The 17,408-nt window shown below is 40.3% G+C and overlaps 1 long non-coding RNA gene across 1 annotated transcript in view; it reads right to left on the bottom strand.

Moving 5' to 3' along the window:
• LOC117282938 overlaps positions 1–17,408 on the bottom strand; it is a 71,109-nt gene that overhangs the window by 4,220 nt on the left and 49,481 nt on the right. The window contains exon 2 of the long non-coding RNA XR_004513889.1: positions 539–634. This is a non-coding gene — a long non-coding RNA (uncharacterized LOC117282938). The remainder of the gene's footprint in view (positions 1–538; positions 635–17,408) is intronic.

A 17,408-nucleotide genomic window follows, 5' to 3' on the forward strand; every position in this document is an offset into this window, starting at 1 on the left:
GTTAATGATGAAAGGAAAACTGCAGGATGAATTAAAAAAAATAACGGGCCATCATTAAGTTTTTCACCGTTGAGACTTAATTGAGATTAATTCACAAATTTCGTACTTCATTGTAGAATATTCCCAGTAGATATTAATACAAAGGAGATATTGCTTTCCTAAGAATATTATATTGTGGCTACGTTAATTTGTGGATAATCATCCATTTCATATTCTTGGCCAAACACCTTGTAAATTACATAATTTTTAAACAGCCTATTTATCAGCCACTACGTATCACTTATCTCACTGCCTTCCGTTAGTCAGGAAAGCTGCTCTTCGTAGAAATACAGATATTAATAATCTAGTTATAAAATATTAGTTTATTTCTACCTTGGACTTATTTTGTACCTATTGCAATATTTATTAGACTTACTATGGTAACTTGTGACCAAATGGAGGAACTAGTGTCATTCTACAAAAATGGATCACCCAACACATGAACATGACTCGTCACAAACATTTCGATAATATTATGCGAGAAGCTTTACTTACTCACCACGGAGTAGCTGTCCTAGTGACGGATGTGTAGCCAGCTTTACTGACATAACGAGTTGGTTTATTGAAGAGAGTAAAAGCCCCAAATTCCATCCATCTAGAACACACAAATATTCGTTTACTTTAGTGCTGAATGGTTTCCAAAACAACTCTAACGTCACAGACGAAAAAAATAAAAGCATTAATAATTACTACAGACATTAACTTAGGGAAGTAAAGAAACACTGCAACGATTAGTTTTTCTGTTTTTACTCTCTTGTGGTGGGGCTAGACTGAGTCCACTCGTTACGTCGGCCACTACTAACTGGCCCGGATGATAGATGATGAGTGTGGAGTAGTAGGTGGAATGAGAATTGGCAGGGGAAACCGAAGTACTCGAGAAAAACTGCCACAATGACACGTTGTCCACCATGAATTCCACATGATCTGACCTGGGTTCGAACCCGGGACACAGCAATGCGAAGCCAACGACTAACTGCCTGAGCTATGGCACGGCCCTTACTGCAACAATTAGGCCCATCACTGTTCTTCCTTCCGATAAATATATAATTTAATGCTAAATATTATAACTTGTACTCTTCTCCAAGTATAATTAGAATGATCAAGACTAGGATGATGAGGCGGACAGGGCTTGTAGCACGGATGGGGGAGAAGAGGAATGCATATAGGATATTGATGGAAAAGCCAGAAGGAAAGAGACCACAGGGAAGACCAAGGCTTAGATGGGTGGACAATATTGGAATGGATCTTAGAGAGACAGGATTGGATGGTATGGACTGGATTGATCTGGCTCAGGATAGGGACTAGTGGAGGGCTCTTTTGAACACGGTAATGAACCTTCAGGCTCCATAAAATGCTGGGAAATTCTTGAGTAGCTGCAGATTTTGCTTCTCCTCAAGAAGGGCTCAGCTCCATAAGTAAGTAAGAAAGAATGCTAAATATTATCATTATAAGTTTCGTAATTGTATTAATACTAACACCTTTGTTCTCTGATGCTTTAAAGACACCAGAGTTCATTTCTCTCTAGCCGGATATACACAATTGCCACAAAAGCTTCAAACAAGTGGAACCCCCCCCCCTCAGTTATTGTGATTTTCTTCATGCTATCTATTCGCAATTCCCATTGGGTCCTTAGTAATAGATGGAGCTATGAATTTTGGGAGAACGGACTCGGGCAAAAGAGCTGGACCCTCTTCCAGTGAAGTAGGGTCTATTCAGAAGGCGTTTCACTTCACGGTTGCGTTGTTGGGAAAAGTGACTATAGAACACCCACAAGACGACTCAGTTGCGAGAAGAGAACGCAAGAAATATCATCATAAGAAGTTAAAATTTGTGGAATTTTATAAATTGTTCAGATATCTGTAATTTTCGCGGATTTTCGGGACGGTCCCGAGCATGCGAAGTTAAGGAGACCAGCTCGGTTTGAGCATTTGTCTGCTTTTGGCTGTGTCAATAAAAAGAAATTCTATCGTAACTCATTTGAATCTGTATGAGTACAAAGGTTCGGCCACACAGAGCGCTACGTACGCGACGCACGCTACGTACGCTATGTTCGCTATACGAACAGAAAAATATCTCCCTTTAATGCCAATGTGACTGGCCACACAGACTTCCGTAAGCTACGTACGCTATGTTCCCTATGTTAGCTGCGTCGCAGAGTGTACACAGCGTACGTAGCGTACGTAGCGAACACAGCGTAGCGCTCTGTGTGGCCGAACCTTAATAGGTTTATGTGTGTATGTATGTGTGTAAGGGGTGGGCCATAAAATCCGGCCCTTGCACTGCGACCTTCAATGATCTATTGTGCTTCCTCTTTGGATTAACCCTTTATTAATCCTACACTTCGAATGAAAAGTATAATAGTTCAAGATGTCGGTGATGAAGAAAATAAAGCTAGTTCAAGATGTTTATCGATTTCATTTCGTGTCTTATTTCATATTTTGTATCCACATGCGTAGTATCACTCCTCTACTTTCCGAGAATCCACTGAATTTGAACTCCGAATATCCTCTTCAAAGGCTACGTACTTCCAGCAATAAAGAAGGATCGCTGTTCTCTTCTCAGAAGCTAGCGCCACGGACGCAGGGAAGCTGCAGCAAAAGTTTTGATTCTGGGAAATGTTGCCGCAGTCTTGTCTCTGAGCGTGCTACACAGTTTGTTGCATACAGTCTGTGAATTGCCAAACGGAGATACCGCTTAGGTCACCGATGCTATTTTTAGAGCACTTAGCCACCTTAGTGTAAGAAGTTCAAATCCCGGAAAATGATGTGGACGGATTGGTTAAGGTACTTAAGGCGGTTGCTTAGAATTTTTAACTGGATTTCAGCTCCTGTGCTTAACACGTTTCTCGTTACATCAAAAAATGATTTTGGACTTTTGCTGTCTGGATACGAGAATAAGTAAGTAAGTAAGTAAAGTAAAGGTATCTCTGTAACAGACCGTGCGGGCCCATAGGTTTGTCAGATGTTGAGGTTCCCACATTTTCTAGACAATCGGCTCATAGATGGCGGTAAGGTTGTCAGCCCTACGCTCCGGCTGCCCTTTACCCCCAAGAATGTTCCTGGTACTCATTTCTGTTAGAGGTTAGTTGACTCCAGGGTCATAATGTGGCTGGAAGGATCAAATCAATTGAAAAATTCCAATGAACTCATCGGGACTTGAACCCGCGACCTCCAGGCTTGTAGCACAATGCTTCAACAAACCGCGTGCCCCCGAATATAAGAATATCTGAATCTATATATATATATATATATATATGTGTGTGTGTGTGTGTGTATTCGCAGCTGCTTCAAAAGGTAAGCGTTCTTCTGAAAATGGATAGCATTATATGCTGCAATGAAACCTCTCTGAAAGCCTGATGCTGGGAAGGATAGGAAAGGAAATGATACGAGTAAATTAACCGTAGACAGGGAAATAGGCAGAAATTTGAATGTAATATGTCTTTAGTAAGTACTTGGGTGTTCAAGATCTATTGTAAATTTTGATATTCATTAAGGGGGAAAAATAAGTGTGCTTCAAAATCTTTACGGCGTTGTTGACGTGTGTTTTTGTTATCCAAAGTTCTTTACCAAAGTGTGCGGCCAGGCTGGACCTGCTGATTGTAAAGGCGCACGTATCCAACATAACAATTCTGTGTATGGATCCATATTTATCTTGAGATCTAAGCCGTGTCCCATTAGGTCTACTCGGGAATATGGGACTACACCCTACAGTGTGGTGCACTATGGCCCAGAGAGCCCTAGGGTCTCCGGTACATATCTATTTCAAGGAAGGGACGATGTCGTCTCCTTCCGTCTGCATGGTGAACTGTTCAGATGGTCAAGGAAGTAACTCAGCCTGTCTGTTCCGTGTGGCCAGAGGAAGAATGTGTCACCCACATAACGGAACCAGCAGAGGGGCTTATGGGCAGCCGGTTCTTCTAAGTCCTCCATGAAGAAGTCGCGATGACCGGATATAGAGGTGGACCCATAGTCACGCCTTCAATTTGTTTGTACTTGTATAACTAGAGAAGGAAACTGAAGTATGAGGCCGTGAGGACACGGAGGAAGAACCTCAGAATATCCTCCTAAAAATGTCGACTTTCCCATATGTTCCTCCGAAGACTTCGGTTGACCTTCAACTGACTACACGTCATTATATCCCAGAAGATAGTATTCTTCATAATCACTGCTGTGAGAATATAAAATCCTAAAAGGGACTCTTTCGATACATGTCACTCCAATTTCGCAACATTCCACATTATTTCCTGGAAATTCCGTTCACAGTTAATGTTAAGATATAATGAATAAATTCACGCCATCAGAAGAAAACAGCGATTGTTTATAATCAAACAACGTACTAAACACATGGCATACATATGGAACCGCAACGGATAATATGGATATTATAAAAACAGGAAAGAACGGCAAATATTTAAATGCTTTAGAAAAATATTACATTTATAGTATCAGTAAAGAAAACCTGGATATTATAAAAACAGGAAAGAACGGCAAATATTTAAATGCTTTAGAAAAATATTACATTTATAGTATCAGTAAAGATAACCTACATATGAATGACACATACATCGACCCATACAACTCCATATTGAAGATATTACATGAGCTTTACACAGGATAGCAGCACACACACAACCACAGTCATGCTATAAAAACAGGATTAATGACACTGAACACTCAGAATACCTACACACGCAGACCACTTAACATAACAAGTCTAACATCATGAAAAAACCTACAGCCAACGGTGCATACATGAGCATAATTATTATTTATTATGACAACGGTGATATTTTACTTAATCTCCTAGTTAAAATGACGTTTTCGTGAAGCCCACTGTTCTTTTTCTATTTCCGATCAGTATAGTTACGCTAAGAAAGAACATCATCATCATCAGTAATCTGTCAGACGACAGGTCCACAGTCTCTTCCAAAACAGTTCCTCCACTTAATGCGATCTAGAGCTTTCTCATTCAAAATTGACAGTATCCTCTTCTGTCCCCAAGGTCATCCAGCATCTTCTTACGTCTTCTTGTCACTTCTATCCGCCCCTCTATCTTTCCTTCAATAACTTCTTTTAGAAGGCAGTTTCTGCGTAAAACATGACCAATCCAATTAGCCTTCCGTTTTCTTATTTCGTGTAGGATATTCCTCTGCTCACTGACTCTAATTAACACTTCTTCATCTCTCACATAATCGGTCCAACTGATCTTCTCCATCCTTCTCCAACACCACATTTCGAAGCTTTCCAGATGTCTGATCTACTGCCTTAAGTGTCCATGTTTCAGCCCCATACAGAGCTATGCTCCAAATGTAGCATTTCACTAGTTTCTTCCTCAAATTAAAGTCCAATTTGCTGGTAAAAAGATTCTTCTTCTTGCTAAATACAGCTTTTGCCATAAGAAAGAACATTCACCAAAAAATCGAGGTAATTATAATTGTCCGAGGTGATTAGGAGAAGAATTCGAGAGCAGAATATTGTGGAAGAGATCTGGAAATATGAGGGACAAAGTAGCAGGGGGCATGAGGAACGTCATAAATACTCTCGTTTTGAAGTTTACAAAAATATCGATCCTACGTACACCTGAAATAACTTCTGAAAATTCCTAGGTGACAGAAATCTTTACTATTGTAAATTTTCCACAGAAATGGAACGTAATTATACATATTTAAGACGTTTTAGACTGAAGAACTTGAAGTAAAGAATTAATGTAGTAACTTCTTGTATCTATGGAGATATTTTCTCCTCATACTGCAGATTTCATACGGAACAGTATGAATAAACTAGAACAAGTGAGAGCGAAAGGCTTTACAGGCGTGACCCGGAATGCTGGAACTGATTAGACAGTGAAGGATGTGGCCCTTCCTGATGTGAGTGTGTGTTGTTTCCCTCTTGCTGATGCTCCGGCTTAGGGGCGGGGGGGGGGGNAGGGAGCGGCAGTAATACCTGTCGGTGACCCAGCTTGAAGCCTGTTGGGAGCTGACCCAATACGAGCCAGAACCCCGGGGTTAGGTTAGATAGAAGCTGTGCCGTTCGTTGTGTGTGTTACAACAGATCGATGTTCTCTCACGGCGGAGCGTCCTAACAGTGAACATTGCTTCTCTAAAACAAACTTCATCTTTTCCAGTTCACGCTATCTACTCACGTCTGAAATTTCCGAAAGTACTGTAGAGCTCTAAGTATGATATTCCTTCCTTCATCCATCTGCTGTGCCGCCATTTTGTCATAATCCTGCACTTCTAACCATTGCTTCAGAACGGTTTATCTAATAACGTTAATTCGGTTCCATGTGACCACTGCGTGGCGCGTCCACAGGTTGCAGATGGGGGAGAGGCAGGCGTAGCTACACGTGTACTGAACAGCAATCTCTAACAGCCAACAAGGAAGGATCTCTTCCAGTTTTGGAGTTGGGCGAGGTGCTGAGAAGACATGTCATATACCCTCCACATTTATGATGTTTAAAGTCATATCCTTGCTATCCTTTACAGCCATGTCAAGAAGTCAACAGCTCCCCAATTAAAACCAAAATAATTTCCAACTTAAAGCATTCCTGAGTCACGTGGTCTAGATGGGGTTGCTAAGTGACTGATAAGACGGGTTCTTAGTTGGATGACTGGATTTATTGACACCTTATTCACACAACTTGGGGCCACTGCTAATAGAGCGCTATCGCTGATTTATACACTTTACAGTTCGTCGTTATACACACTAGGATTCTTGGTTTTCACTAGTCGTTTCCTGGCAACGGATCTATAAAGGTCTCGCTGTCACTTCAAATCACACATGAAGTCTTCTGTTCACAGCCTAATTCCTTTCTTGTCAATATTCTGCAACTGAGAAATGCGAAGCCTCGACCTAGTACAATTCCTGTGCTCCCAAGCCCATATCCCGGCAGGCTGGCGTCTCGAAGCTCTAGTATTCTCTATGCTGCTCAGCTACAACTAATTCAAGCGACATTCTTTTGTCCCTTTAAAACCACTCGGCACTGACCACGCAGAAAACACGGAATCTCTATTGTTGAGAAGGTTTGTTTACTGATCCGTTGCTTGGCAACTGACATCCTATTGTTGCGCGCGTACGTTTCCGCGGGAATGTGTTTATTGAGTCGTTACCTAGCAATGGGTCTATACGTCACATTATCATGCCAACAGTGAAAATAATTTAGCGTCTCTTCTGCGGCGTTGTTACTGTGGACTAAAATGTTGGCGCCAAGTACTGTGGCATTAAGACAGTGGACAGTTTCAGCTAAAACAAAAGTGTGTCTGGGCGTTATTGTAATCCACACAGGTTTACCGTATACCTACCGTGTAATAAAACCCCTAATTCGTGCTTCTTGTTCCTTGTGGCTGCGCCCTGCGCTAGACCAAACTGAGTGACAACATGCTTCTCCTGACCTGCGTCACAGTCATGGGGCTAGTGTCACAGAGAGTCTCCGAGTGGGACGAATCCTTTGGAACGAGCTAAGCAACGGACATGGCTAACGATTAAACTAGAAATATTACGAATGCCTATACGCCGGATAGATCTGGAGTGGATTCATGTGAATCAGGGTGTTACCAATGGTTACTGTGAATAAGGTTCTGAAATTTTTGGTTCTGTAGGATGTGGGAAATTTTTTGAACGTCTGAGAGAATGTATTACCACCTCAAGAAAAACTCGGTAATTGAAATTATTATTTTGTAAATAATATAATAATTGAGTTTTGAGATTATGAGGGCTGTGAATATTAAAACAACTCTTCCGGAATATAATGCAATGTAGTTGGTAGAATGATTCCAGCGTTTCGAAGGAATTATCTGCCTCAGTCTTTAAGGCAGAAAAGAACCTGAGGCGTCAGACTTCAGAGTAAAGAACAACCTACTTCGTACATATTCAGCTTACATTCTCCTACCATAAAGATAGGTAGCAATTTAATCCGAAAGGTCGACATCGTTTTTATTAAATTACACGGCGCCATCTTCAAGCCAGTAAGAAGCAGTCGCCTGTCCTACGGCCTAAATCACAAATTCCAGACGTCCGGTCAACATCTACCAAAAACAAAAAACACACAAACTCTGTAGCTTGAGTCCGCAAGCGAACTATACCGACAGAGCGACCGCCGCTTGTCGGTGAAGTTAGTGCCAACTTTAACGGATAGTCAGTCAGTCAGCTAATCAGTCAGTACGTCTGGCAGTCAGCCAGTCAGTCAACCTTTAAACCAGTCGGTCAGTCGGTCAGTAGGCTCATTTGATAAGGCACTGGGAAACAAGAAAATGTAATTAATATATTACCAGATTCAATATTCGCCAGTAGGAAAGTCTACTCTTTTAAGGCATGCTCCTGCTCGCTTTGAACATTCCCCTGAAGACTGCTTACTGCGGAGAGACACTGTGTGTATGAGTTAATTTGTCAACATGTCAAGCTGATGGCTGGAAGACAAGACGAGCCGAGAAGTAGGCGCGACTGTAAGAAAAGTTAAGTAGCTGAAAGGCGTAAAGCGAGGGACCTGATGAGTCTATAGTTGCCTGGCTTGGAAAAGCAATTAAAGAGCGCGTCATCTACGCCGCGTATATAACACCTGTCAAAAAAACATCGCGCTGTTCAGAGTTATCTAAATATTATTTTTACTGCGGGTGGAAAACGTGTCAGTCTTACGAGTCTCTTAGCGTTATATTTGAAAACTGCTCACCAAGCACAGGGCGTTTTCTTTCCAGTCACGTGAAACAGATCGCATATAGACACATGTTTCTACAAATATTCTAAATACTTCATATATGAAGTGTCAATGTAGGGACATGAGGAATATTTCATGACATTAATCGTATAAGAAACGATTTTGAATATATTGATACATGTACAGTAACTGTGACTGATTATGAAGAATGTCGCCTTCTGGGATGTGGTGCCGTGTAGATATAGAGTTAACCGACGTTTCGGAGGAACGTATAGGCTCCATTTTCAGGGTTTAAGAAATCCGCGAGCAAGGAATCAGTGTGAGCGGATTTCCTATACCATGAAGATTGAGGTGATACGTTCTTCCGAAACGTCGGTTAACACAATATCTACGCGGCGCCACATCCAAGAAGATGGCATTCTTCATAGTCACCGTAGTGGAAACCTCAAATCTTACATAATGACTAATTCATTATACTAAAATTATAATGGATAATTTTCATTGCCTGAAAATGCCTCAGATAATGGTAAACGTCCAAAAAAATATTGTTATGGAAGTAGAATTACGGCTCACTTTAATTAAGAACCATACCGATCAGGTGTGTGGGAGAATGGAGGCATAACTTCGTGAATTCTTGAACTCGGCACTAAATGGAAGTGAGTGGTAACTTTCACACACTGGCCGTCTCACCCGAAGGGAAAGTGGCAACACTGGACAGAAGCCTGAGTGGCCCCAGATACGGCCAGGACAGGACGGCGAAGAGACAAAATTCTTCTCCTTCCGAGAAGCGAAACAGATCATCCAGTCCGTAGCCTAAACATTATACTGAGCTAATCCTGCTCTCCGTGTTCAGTTATAATTTATATTCGACTCAATTTTTAATCTCTTTTCCTTATTTTTAAAACCGAAAAAAGGTTTATGAGATCAACTTGCTGTCTGTTTATCTCTGTTTCTCTCCTATCGTTGCTAGGTAACGGTTTGTTGAACACATTCCCGCTGCAAAGAATACAAACGCAAGAATAGGAGAACTGCTGGAGTGGAGCTTTATATGCGGTCCTTGTAGCATCAAATATGTACATATAGTGAAAGTAGGAAATTTTTCCTAGAACTGCTTGTTATTACTACATATATCAGAAAGTTAAACAACCAGAAATTGTTAATAAATATTTCGAAGGAAATCATAAGCCTAACCACTTATTTTTCTTCGTCCACACTCAATTACTGGGTTCTATAAAGCCAATTCCTGGAGATGAAACTGGCGCTGCCATCTGTTATGCAATCTACAGATACACTTTGTGAGATCTGACTCGACTATGAAGAACAGCACAATCTTCCTACATACTGCGTCTGTTCTTATGGCTTTAAAGAATCCTAGTATTCCCGTCTCTTGCTTCTCGCAGATTCATGTCTGCAATCTGAAATCCTTCACCTCGTCAATCAAGTTTCTTACTCAAGAAACGTCTTTCAATTTTACTTTCAATAAAGATCTAAAAAATTCTAAAGATCTATTCCCGAGAAATGAACGATATCCTCTCTAGTAGAAGAAAGTTATGATAGTAAATAGACCCTGTGACATATTTCGACAAACCTATATAATTTATGTACACAATTTTCTTCTTTTAGACAGCAAGACTGTTAATGCAACAGATCACTTCAAGTATAACAGAAATTTTAATTTCATCATTTGTATATATCTTGTGATATCTGTATCTTGTAATATTGCGGTGATCAAATCATGGGGAATGAGATCACCGGACCATGTAACACAAACGGGAGATAGAATTCCATACAGAATTTTCGTAAGAGAACCTGAAGAGAAGATACCATCTGTTAGACCTAGACATAGAAAATATAAATTGGAATGTAGTGAATTACGGTATAAGGGCATAAGTAGACCCGATAAGTAGACCTCGGTAGAAGAACAAGTGTCGAGACCTTGTCCATATGATGATATACTTTAAAGCACAGTTACTATCAGCTTCTAAAAAAGAACCTCGCTCAATGGAGTTGTTTGATTAGCTAGTTAATCTGTATATTATGCTACAAAACCGACATCATGGTTCTGTCTCTGTCATGTTACAGCCGTTGTACATAATGCATTTGAATCAAGACATGTTTTGCACCAAACGATTTCTCGTATAAATAGGTGTTCCCCTGATAATCGCATATTCCTGCAAGAGAGTCCTGTTCCTTGTTGAGTTCACAGTGCTGCCCGGGAACACACACAGAACTTTCCTTTAAATCTTTATTTACTTTTACTCCTATCGATCTCACCGAATGAGATTGCTTCTGGATGGTCACGTGACCCTCTCACAGTCACGTCAGACAAACTGATGGAACAAACTCCGAACTTCAACCCCCCCCCAACTATTATGCCGACCAAGCTATGGGGTTAAAACTGGCGCCACACTGTAAACAGATAAGTTAACATTGACTGGATTATGGAGATCACCAGAGAGAAATCGGAGGTGTCAGCTAAACTAATATCTCCATACACTACTAAAATAAAGTCACTTAATTTTATTTGGGTTTCATTAAGATGCATTTGTTTACACTGTACTATTACTATACCTTTACGATAGTCATAATTGCATCCTTCTCTTGCTAACTGAACGTGACCTATCTAATTTGTTTTAATTTCCTCTGATTAAACAGTTTTAATATTCACATATGCCACTAGACCCTTCATTGATGCTGTTGTAACAACTCATGTAAATGTTGGCCTAACAGGTAAAGTAGAGAACAATTTGGTACACATATTATGTCTGTGGACATTATCCATCGTCCTGTTTCAGACAAAACAGGATAAATATGTTTCTGGACATTACTCATCGTCCTGTTTTACAAAAGAAACAGGACATATCTTATGTTTATGGAAATTGTCTATCGTCCTGTTTTAGACAAAACGAGGACGACTTATAATGTCCAGAATAATAATATTTGTACTAGAGCATCATCGTCGCAGACTTTTAGAACAATTTATTTAATCGTGAGAATATTTATCTTTGATGGAATTTCACTTTTTGTATGCATGCATATTAATACAGTGTAAGGGTCAAGATATCTTCTATAAGGATATTTACACTATTTACATGTGCCCACTGAACCGTGGCAGTGGGACACACATGCAGACACACAGATTGATATGAGGGGTTCATACGCCATTGAGATGGGCTCAAAGACTGGTTCAGGCATTCAGAAAAGTTGATATAGGGTAACACAGACATGCAGAAAACAAGGTAATCTCATAAGCCTACTTGTAGTCTCTCAGAATAAGGATTGTAGGCTAAAAAGTTACTTTTATAAAAGAAATTTGTGATGTTACCAGCAGCGAATCTTGGAGCGAACATACAAAATTCATCCTATTTTATATTTACAAAATATTGTAGCTTTGTTTTTCTTACTGTCCTTATGAGTGTAGTTAGGAAATTGTGTTCGGTTGGAAAAGTGAATAGCATTGTGCGACGGGCCTCCTTACAACAAATGTTCAAACGTCAGGTTCAGTTTGACTAATCCTTGTGTCCGATTCATATTTCTCTTCTCTGCAGGTGGAAACTTCGGATGTAGATCGCGTGATTCAAAACACTTCGTGTCAGGAGTTCACAATAAATATTCAAGCACTGAAGTCACACAGTAGAGGTATTGGAATAATTTACAGAACGTAAGAATTCTTCATGAAAACTTAGGATATAAACTGCCAAATGCGGACTTCAGATAGCTGTATCTTTTTCGATGGTCTGAGATTCTCATAACGGTGGTTATGAAGAGTTTTCTCTTCTAGGATATAAAGTCGTGTAGTCTGATAAATATGAGGTGGGCAGATTATGTAGCACGAATAGGAGAGACGAGAATTGCGTATAGGATATCGGTGGTAAAGCCAGAAGGAAAGAGACCACAGGGAAGACCAAGGCATAGGTGGGTGGACAATATTAGAATGGATCTTAGATAGATAGGATAGGATGGTATGGATTGGATAGGTCTGGCTCAGGATAGGGACAAGTGGAGGGCTCTTGTGAACACGGTAATGAACCTTCGGGTTCCATAAAATGCTGGGAAGTTCTTGAGTAGCTGCAGAATTGGTGGCTCCTCCAGAAGGGCGAAGCCCCATGAGTAAGTAAGTAAGTAGTCTGATAAAGTCACATGACCTTTCGGAAGAACATATCGCCATTATCTTGACGTTTGAAAAATATGCCATTCAAGAAACCACAGTGAAGCAGTTAGAAGTCCTCGGAAACGGTGGTCGACTTTCAGCAGATTGCACAGTGCTATACCCCAGAACGCAGAACTCCTCACGGAATACTAATTGTTCATTAATTTACTTTTATCTTCCCTGCAGCCTTCGCAGCAACTCACTTGCCAAAACATACTCGTATTAAGCTATGAAATTTTCATTGCAACGTTGAAGCTGTTTTTATGGGCCTGTGGAACTAGGAAAGCAAATCGAATAACTGACTATACATCACAAACATTTGTAAACAATTAGTTGAGAACAATTCTAAATATATAATGACTGGAAGTACGAGTAATGCGTGACCAAGGACTTCGGAGGAAAACAGGTCAGAAAAAATACAGCGGAAATCAAAAGGAGAGATGGAAACGGGTTGACCATACGCTAAGAAAGGGAGAACTATAGTAGGAAGAGGCCCATAAGACTGGAATTCTCAAGGGGCATATGTCGAAGATCCCAAGCGAAGCGATGAAGAGAACAATCGAGGGAGAACCTCCAACTGAAAGGTAAAACATGAAATGAAATTAAATATTTGGCCGAATGTAAGTTGTAACTGCGCCGGTCACGGTAGCCGAGCGGTCTAAGGCATGTGCTGTCTTCGCTCGCTTTGAAACCAGGATCGTGGGTTCGAATCCCACTCAGGGCATGGATGTTAATTTGTGTGTGCGTTTTTCTGTGTTTGTGTACAGGTAGAGGCCTTGCGACGAGCTGATCACCCACCCAAGGAGTCCTAACGAATGTGTGAGATCTAGAAAAACCGAAGTGAACGGAGAAGTTCATGGAGGTGGGCCTAGGTCCACTGGGGCTGTAGTTCCAAGGGAGAAAGAAGTTCTAAATGCAGCATTTAGTGGATGCCCTATATCATCCAAGTAGAAACAGGAATCATAATGATGATGATGATGATGTTTCACTTTTCATCCTGGTTAAATTACCTGTACAATTACGAGTAAAATGTTTGGTAATTTTTCCGTCCGCTTTCTAGTTCATCATACTTATCAACCATTCAAAATCGTTCCCTGCTTAAATTTGGAAATTGGACACTAGAACTTGGGGCGATATGACCCCCCTATTTCGCCTTCTTCTCATACACATATCTGTACTAAGTTAGTTTTTAAGTATTTAAGTTATTTTAGGCTTACATAATAAAAGACTGCACTTTCTGCATAAATATTTGGGTCAGAAAGGAGTTCTTTTTGTTTTTACTAAAGAAGTGTCAAATTGCGTACACCAATTTCGAGTTCACCCGTCTTCCCATATGTGTTTTTCAAGAGCCTGCTTAGCTCAGTACACTACTGACACGAAAAATGTACAAAAAGAAAAGCATATATCTTGAAGAAATTCGTATTTTATGTCGTGTACCTGCTACTTTACGGCTCTTTCCTTAGAAAAATAATTTATACACTTTGGCAGAATTTCATATAATACAGAACCAGGTGTATATCATACTGATTAAATCTAATTTTATTCCATGGAGTAAAGTTTCGACGAGAAACTAATAGCGAAACGCCTCTGTGAGAACCTCAGACTCCACATTACACTCGTTCAGTTGGTCAAGAAATTACGAGACTAGAATTGGGTTTGTATGGACAAAATTTAACTTCGGCCAAGAACTCTTACTTAGATATCTATTACGGAATATTGTCGAAATTTTATCAAGGGCTTGATTGATGTGACGTGCATACATCCAAACACAATGTCCTTTAGTCCACTCCATGCAAAGAACATTAATTTAATGTAACACCTAGGCTATATTGACAGTTCACATGACATATCGGCTGTTGGTCAAAATGTAGCCGAAGTTAATAGAAAGGAAATGTAAACACACTCCAATTTATCATATGTGTTCCCCGCCATTTTCTACTCCCCTTTTTAACGAAATGTGAACCTACTGACTGCGCCAAGCGAGCGTGTCTCTTTAACCTTCGGTCCAGCGGCCGAAGCCATAGCTCAAGCGGTTAGTCACTGGCTTCCACCGCGGTGGCCCGGGTTCGATCCCGGGTCTGCTTAAGTGGGATTTGTGGTGGACAGAGTGGCGCTGGGGCAGGTTTTCTCCGAGTACTTCAGTTTCCTTTGCCAATCTTCATTTTACCAAATTCTCCATCATCATATTCACCCGGGGGAGGTACAATAGGCCAATCAGTGGCCGCTGTGCCGAGTGGACTCAGTTGGACTCCGCCCCCCACTAAGCGAAACCTTCTGTCCAATGTAAGAAATAGAGAACCCGTTGAAGGATTTAAGAACATTTTATATTGAGTTCTAATGCATTTTACTCCAGGTACTCGAATTTGGTTAAGTTAGAAAATAGTAACGCTTTTCTCTATGTATGTCGCGTATAACTCGATATTTCTTTCCGAGAAAACGCTGTACAGGAAAATGAAGTAAACTTTATACGCCAACAAACTCTCCCGCATTTCTTACGATTTTCGAGGTAATTAAATAAAAATGATCCTACGCGCCAGTATTACTGCTAGACCCTGCTTGCATTTCCTAATTGATTGTTACATCAGTCGTTTTAATTGTCATTTAAAAAAAATACAATTTAAGTGAAGAGTTACATCCCAGAAAATACAACAATTCATAACCACCGCTCTGCGAACCTCAGATCATAAAAGTCCACTACTCTGAATCAAACATCACCTTGAATCCACGCGTAATATTTGAGAATTTCTGTCACTGTATTTCTTTAAATGCTCCGCAAGTTTTCAATTTTTTCCAATGGAATGTGAACTATATTTTACGTTGTGTGTACCGCATTTACATGATGAGCTCTTAAGAGAACTTTTATAATTACATTACAGTCTCGTGTAGAAGTTCTATTCAAGAGCGACGAACAAACACATTTCACCAAACATCTTCTAATGCAGAATGTCACAGAAGGTCTTTCAGTAGTTTAGGGGATAAACACGGAGAGACAGTCATGAACTTCTACCTGTTCTTTCATTTTAGGAATTTCATAGCATTAACGTAAAAAGCTGGTTGAACATGATTTAATATGAGCAACAATGGATAATAAAATATGTTTGAATTTAATTCTTTGGTTTTAAAAATTAAACAGCTATTGACGTAAGCATCAGTTAGCAACCTTGCGGTTGTTGACTCGGCACACAAATAATAAAGAATTGAATTGAATTATTATTGTCCTTGTTCGCCGCAAATGGCGTAACTATTGGAAATTTACTTCTTTTCTTCTCGCCTGTTAATGCTAATTTAAAATTTTCTTGGAATTGTTGTTAATTTATTGCTATTATATAGACTGTCATATTTTGTATTTTGCTCTTTAATTATTTTTGTGTATTTCTGTGTACTCGTGATAACTTTGTAATTGGCCTCTGTGCTGTTAAGTTTGCACGTAAATAAACACGAATTGAATTGAATTATTTGTGTTCATTTCCCCGTCTACTAACACATTCAGCTATTTCTGAAACCGTTTTATTTAATCATTTACATTATCATTAAATACAATATTTTCACTTGTTTATGGACGTAACTAATACGGCGGGGTATGGATTGGTAATTTCATTTATTGTTCACTCCTTGTACAATCACTCTTAGTCACAATAACTTACCGTAACTCACAATAAACCTTCAGCAGAACCTTTCTTCCTTGACTGAACAGAACTCAGTTCTGATCCGATCCGCCTCCATTCTCACTGTACTCAATCTCTCTTCTCATCTGATCTCTCTCTCTCTCTCTCTCTCTATTCCTGGCTTCATACTGATCCGATTTCTGACTCAATTCTGATCTGCGATTCAATCTGGGTTTCACTTTTTATAACATCGGGACGGACCGAGAGAGAAAACACTTTTCAGTCTCGTATTGACGGAAATGTTTGTTGATCACCAGTGCCCCGTATCCGGTTAAACGTAGCCCCGTAAAGGATTGGTCTCCAAGAATCCATCTCCCCGGAAACGTGTTTGCCGATCCGTTCCCTAGCAATGGGCCTACACGTCACAGTATATTTCAGTGTTCTTGCGACCATCATCAGGCACAGGTTATTAAAATAAGATCTGTTTTCTCGGCTGGTTAATAGAGAAAAAGTCAAGATTCTGATTAAGGAGCTCATGGAGTAGCGAGATTCGATAATACAGCGCAGCAGTGAAGCGAAATTTTGCGTTGTGGTTCGGCCCCATGTTAAGAGACGAGCCTCTCAGTCTTCCTCCCAGGTCCCTCACTCACTCACGGAACTGAGCCCTTCTTGAAAAGCCGCCAATTTTGCAGCGACTCAAAAACTTCTCAGCATTTTATGAAACCCTCAAGTTCATTACCGTGTTCACAAGAGCCCTCCACTGATCCATATCCTGAGCAAGATCAATCTAATCCATACCATCCCATCCTATTTGTCAAACATCCATTTTAATACTGTCCACCTATCTATATCTTAGTCTTCCTAGTAGTTCTTTCCTTCTGACTTTCCCACCACTATCCTATATGCGTTTCTCTTCGGCCCCATTCGCGCTACATGTCACACCCATCTCATCCTCCTTTACTTAA

Source organism: Cryptotermes secundus, unplaced genomic scaffold, assembly GCF_002891405.2.
Source record: "Cryptotermes secundus unplaced genomic scaffold, Csec_1.0 scaffold941, whole genome shotgun sequence".
Taxonomy (NCBI): Eukaryota; Metazoa; Arthropoda; class Insecta; order Blattodea; family Kalotermitidae; genus Cryptotermes; species Cryptotermes secundus.